Raw genomic sequence first — 5,775 nt, 5'->3', positions numbered from 1 at the left:
GCATTTCATGTAGTCCCTGTGCATACATCCACACAAACTCCCACTAACAAATTACATACTGATTTCACCGCATACTCATTTCAAATCAAACTAATCACATCACACCACAAACTCCCACTAACAAACAAATCCAACATAATAACAAATCCAACATAATAACACCACAAACTCCCACTAATCAAACATATCACACGATATTATCGACTACAAATCCAAAAATCACATCCCTAAATAGTATATAACCTGTAGTTTACATACATCCAAGAACTCTCCTCCTCCTCCTTTGTCTTCGTCTTCCTCCATACCGCCCTTCGACGAGTTCGTGATCCGGTTGCGTTTGTGGTTGTGACGGTCCAGCTCCATCGTCGACAGGTTGGGAAGGTCCAGCTTCATCGTTATTCCTGCGTCGTCCTCGACTATGTCGCTGTTGTCGTGTATATACGAATGGCGATACCTCCCGTCCATCATGACGATCTTCGTGAGTTCGGTGTAAGGCTTGTTGAAGCCTCTGCATTATAGCCTGATATATTGATACATGTTCATGTGCTTCGGGATTTCTACCTACGATAGAAAGTTCAAAAACAAAATTTCATATTAAATTTGATATTACATAATGTAAATTTGAGATTTAATTTTATCGTACCTGCTCGAGCCAATTCCAAGTCACGATTTGCAAGAGTTTGAACTTCATCTATTGCTGATACCTGCAAATTTTTCAACACATAAAGTACCAATAAAAATAGACTTAAATCAAAATATGAAAATACTTACTAATTCTCTCTCATCTATACCCCGGGGCACATATCCTCTTTGCGACTCAACCGGTATTGTGGTCGAATGAAGTATCCATCTTCGGGTTATGCCCTAATACCAAGTGTAGTAATCTGATTCCCGAGGAGTTGGTTCAATTTGGTTGGCAATACAAAAATGCCTATCATTCCATCTGTGTATAAAAGCTTGATGCACGATCATCCAGTTTATTTGTTGGCCTCCTTTCTTTGCTTTCCTCTCTATCTTTTCAACAAATTGCGGAACATGTTGTGCACGACCATATTGTCGAAGCACGCGGTCCGGTACATGCATTTCTACTATCTCCAAACATATAAGAGGAACTCTAGCTCTCCATACAACTTGGTATTCTGTGCATATTGGGGGTAGCTGAGGTAGAAATTGGGTGTAGGGCTCCCATTCCATCTACAATAATTTATTGCAGTTGCATATCAGAATTGGGTTTTCAGTATGTAGAAGAAAAAACGCATGTTTTTCGGTGAGAATTACCTGAAAAATCTTCATACGGTCAAGCTCATTCCGGTAGAAATCCAATTGTCTAGCCGGGGTCTCGTCATAGCATTTTTCGACATTCCATCTACAAAAAAATATTTGTCATACATTTAGTACCACAATGATAACTACAGTTATATTCGCTACATAAAAAATACAATACCTGCATCCCAGTGGAATTTGTCCATCTAATTGTAAATGCGTGCATAGCCTCGGCTTCAAATGAAGTCTCTCTCATGCCCATACTTGCAATAAGCTTAGACACCCTTTAAGCTCACTGTTTTGCATAAGTGCCACTTTTGACACACCCTTTAAGCTCACTGTTTTGCATAAGTGCCACTTTTGACATCTCTCTATATAAATACGCCAAAACGGCACTACCCCACGATTTTGTACCACATACGTCCAAGTCCTCGAGGAGTGGTAACCACCTAGCATATTCACAATATTCCAATTTATTAAAATAAGCTAATTCAATGAAATACAGATTCATATTATAAATACACATACCTCGCATGCACTTTATCTTTACTTGAATCTGGAAATAATATAGTACCAATCATGTGCATAATGTATGCACGTGCATGTTGGTCAACCAAAATTTGTGGGGCATCAACAGGCAACGGTACTGAGAAGATCTCTCTCAACCACTTCAACTTAATATTTCCTCGAGGCATAGGCTCTGGAGCTACACCTAACAACTCCTCACATCTTTGAGGCCATACATCACTATCAGTGCCGGTAATGCACGGACCATCTATACGGAGACCAAGTATCACGGCTACATCTTGTAGATTAATGGTAGCCTCGCCCATCTGGAAGTGGAAAGTATTGGTCTCAGGTCTCCATCTATCCATCAACGCGGTTAGTAGGGGCCAATCGAGCTTTATCCAACGAAGCTTTGAACAAGTCAAGAAGCCGACCCGTCCCACAGCTGATATGATATGCTCATCCTCTAACCGCCAACGGCTATGGCTGAGGCTATGATCAACCATAACGATACTCCCTCCTCTCTGTACAGCAAATGATAGTATAAGAATGCAATATTATGTAAATGCAAATATTGCAATTATAAAGTAACTGAATTACCTCTGTACAGGATATAATATGTGAACGATGCTGAGCCTGGTCATATAAGACCTCATCACTAACCGGCCCAGGATCCATGGTGTACAAACCTGCACATACAATTATACACATGTCAATAATCAATCATATAGTAATTCAGTTTCTTTATTAAAGTATATAAAAATAAAAAAATGATATAAATTACCAATTAGTTGCTATCTATTGTGTCTAGATGGACAACGAGGTCGAGTATGTCCCGGTTGTTTGCAAAGACTATATTTTTTATGCTTGACCACTCCTTCTCGCCCTTGATCCATGGTTCCCCTAATTCGCACAGATCGTGGTCGACCTGCTTGTCTCCGGTACTGAGGTGGAATTATACGTGGTCCATTATATTCAGGCCAACACCGACTATCATCAGGTGGATGAAAACTCCCACTATATGTCTTTTGATAGTGAGTTGTTGAATACCAAGACGAGCAATACTGATTTCTGGGAATTCTAGCACCTCCCGGCTGATTAGAAGAAGCCGCAAGCACATGTGCACAGGGTATTTTTTGGAGTTGTGGTATGTTACATGTGCAAGTGCAATCAACATCAAATAGTTTAACGGTGTAGATACCGTCACAATCTTGTACCTGCCATTCGTTGTCGTTGAATACAGTAATTTGACATGATCTTGCTGCCTCAATTCTTCTATGCAAAATGGACTCATTTTTTGGTGTGTAACGTGTTGTCCAGTCTATGCCATCACCACGCCTTTTGTTGAAGTATGCGTTTAGTCTATAGAATGTTCTCACAACCAAAGATTGTATTGGCATAGCACGTGCTCCTTTAAGAACGTCGTTAAAGCTCTCGGAGCAATTAGTCGTCATCATGCAAAACCGCACACCCTCATCCTTACATAATGCTCACTGATGCTCGAATTGGGGCTTCAAGTTATTTTCAATCCAATTATGTGCATCTAATGACAAAGACTTGATTTTCTCCCTGTAATGGTCATACACTAATGTGTCGGTTGCACACCCGGCTTGCCACAAAAGATTTTGCAAATTAATCTCACCACTAATGTGTCGGTTGCACACCCGGCTTGCCACAAAAGATTTTGCAAATTAATCTCACCGTGTTTTTTATTGAAATTATCTTTTATATGCCTTAAACAATATCGATGGTGATGTGGTGCACTAAAACCCTCATGTAACGCCCTTATAATTCCTTTCATCCTATCCGAAATAAAGGTAATTATTCTTGGCGCACGGACACTTGGAATCCACTTGTATATAAGTTCAAAAAACCACTTCCAACTAGACGTATCCTCCACCTCCACGACTGCAAATGCTAGAGGAAATAACCCGCCATTTGCATCTACACTGGTAGCTACAAGAAGCACGCCTTTGTACTTTCCATATAAATGTGTACCATCAATGTTCAATAGCGGACGACAAAAAGCGAAGCCCTTAATAGCAGGACCAAATGCCCAAAACACGCGAGTGAACCTCTCCATACCCGGTGCAATCTCTTCGGAAAATATTTCGTATTTAGTACCCGGATTATTTCGTTTGATAGCTTCAAGATACTGTGGAAGTAATTCATATGATTTTTCCCAATCTCCAAAAATTTTAGACAACGCTTTCCGCCTTGCATCATATGCCTTATATTTAGATATCTTAATCCCCCGCATGTCATATACCCTCTGAAATATCTGGCCTGCATTCAAATCAAGTTCAGCTCTAACTTCAGGCATAATTAGCTTACATATATAAGAAGAAGATGCAGAATAATCATCGACATCCACCGACAGGTTGCAACATGTATGAAGTCCGCAATATCTACATATTACAAATTGCCCATTTGATGATTTTCTCACGGCGGCATTTAGCAACCAAGGACATTATTCACCCAATTCTAACAAAATTTGATGAATATCTCTCTCAAAAATTAACAGCAAAACTAAAAAGAAAAACACACCTGATGATGGGGGTTCGGTGGGGGTCGATGGTGTCGGCGGCGCGACGAGGTCGGATGGCTAGGGGTAGGCGGCGACTGCAAATGGCGGGGGTCGAAGTCGAAGGCTAGGTGATAATCACTTTTTATTACAAATTTATACCCTCATTATCTATTTTATATGAATAAATATACTACTAATAATTGTTTTTATCTTTAATTGCAGGTTAATAAAGAATAAATCTCAAACTCCCATCTCTCAACAAAAACCCGTAGATTAAATGAAGAAATGAAGCCAATTGGAAATTTGAATTTAAAAGCCCAAAAGCCTAAATGTCCCAAATGTCCATGGCAGCTCCTCCTTTTATTGTTTCACAAGTGAATATTTGAATTTTAGAAGGCCCAAAGCCCATTAAGAAAAATTACACCAAGGACCGGACTTGGATGCAAATAATTAGAATGAACCGGACTTGGATGCAAAGAGTTAATCTTGAAAATCAAATGAAATGGGAATGTGAGTGCTGCGGACTTGGCAAGTTGGCATTTGATTTTTCAAAATCAAATGGAAACCGGAGTTGTGCTGCAGAGTTTGAATGGGCCAAAAATCAATTGAAAATCAAATGAAGTGAATGGGCTGAAAATCAAATGGACTATGAAATTGCATTTTGATTTTCTTTTGAATGATCGGACTGTGCTTCAGAGTTGGATGGGGCAAGGACTTGCTAAAAATCAAATGAAGATTTCCATAGGCCGGACAAGCATTGCTGCAGCAGAATCATATGGACCGGACTTCATTTTTTCTCAAACAAAAGCATAGGAGACCAGACTTCATTTTTTCTCAAACAAATGCATAGGAGACCGGACTTGATTGATGACTTTGGACTGCTGAATTGGCTTTTAATTTTGGAAGATCAAATGAAGCCAATAGGGCCGGACTTGTAAATGAGGACCGGACTTTTGCAGAATTAATTTTTGAAAATCAAATAAAGGGCCGGACTTGTTTCTTTGCTGCAGATCTCCATTGGACCAAATTTTCATTTAATTTTGAAAATCATATGGGCCTCTTATGTTTGGGCTAGAGAAGAACAAAAAGCAAATTCAAATGTGGAGATTGTTGCTTGGAGCTCAAGACAAATCTAATGGCTCATATTTATTGAAGATTACTATAAATAGGGGTAGAGAGTGAGGGGTTAGAGGTGTGAAAATTTTTGTAACTCCTTTTGGAGAGGAGGGCTACTCTTAATTGAGAAGGTCTTCCAAAATTGTAACTTTTGTTACAATTAATAATAATAATTTTTTTACCACTTTAAATTTTTCTCTTCTTTGTTGGATGATGAAGATGGAGATGAAGAATTATTTAGAGGTTTGCATTTCTTTCCTTTTTCTCTTTTATTTCCCTTTTATTGCTTATTAGTTAGATTTATTTTCATGCTTGTAATTAGATTTTATTTTTCTTTTTAAATAGCCAAGAGGCTAGAACCC

General features: G+C 39.0%; 1 long non-coding RNA gene across 1 annotated transcript; it reads right to left on the bottom strand.

The window, feature by feature from the left end:
• Positions 1,002–1,487, bottom strand: LOC109844402. The gene is made up of 3 exons (XR_002248022.1): positions 1,445–1,487; positions 1,279–1,366; positions 1,002–1,194 (listed from the first exon to the last, which is right to left on the bottom strand). It is a non-coding gene; the product is annotated as an uncharacterized LOC109844402 (long non-coding RNA).

This window comes from Asparagus officinalis, chromosome 1, assembly GCF_001876935.1.
Source record: "Asparagus officinalis chromosome 1, Aspof.V1, whole genome shotgun sequence".
Taxonomy (NCBI): domain Eukaryota; kingdom Viridiplantae; phylum Streptophyta; class Magnoliopsida; order Asparagales; family Asparagaceae; genus Asparagus; species Asparagus officinalis.
Note: the sequence above shows the minus strand (reverse complement) of the source record. Positions and strands in the feature narration are given on the sequence as shown.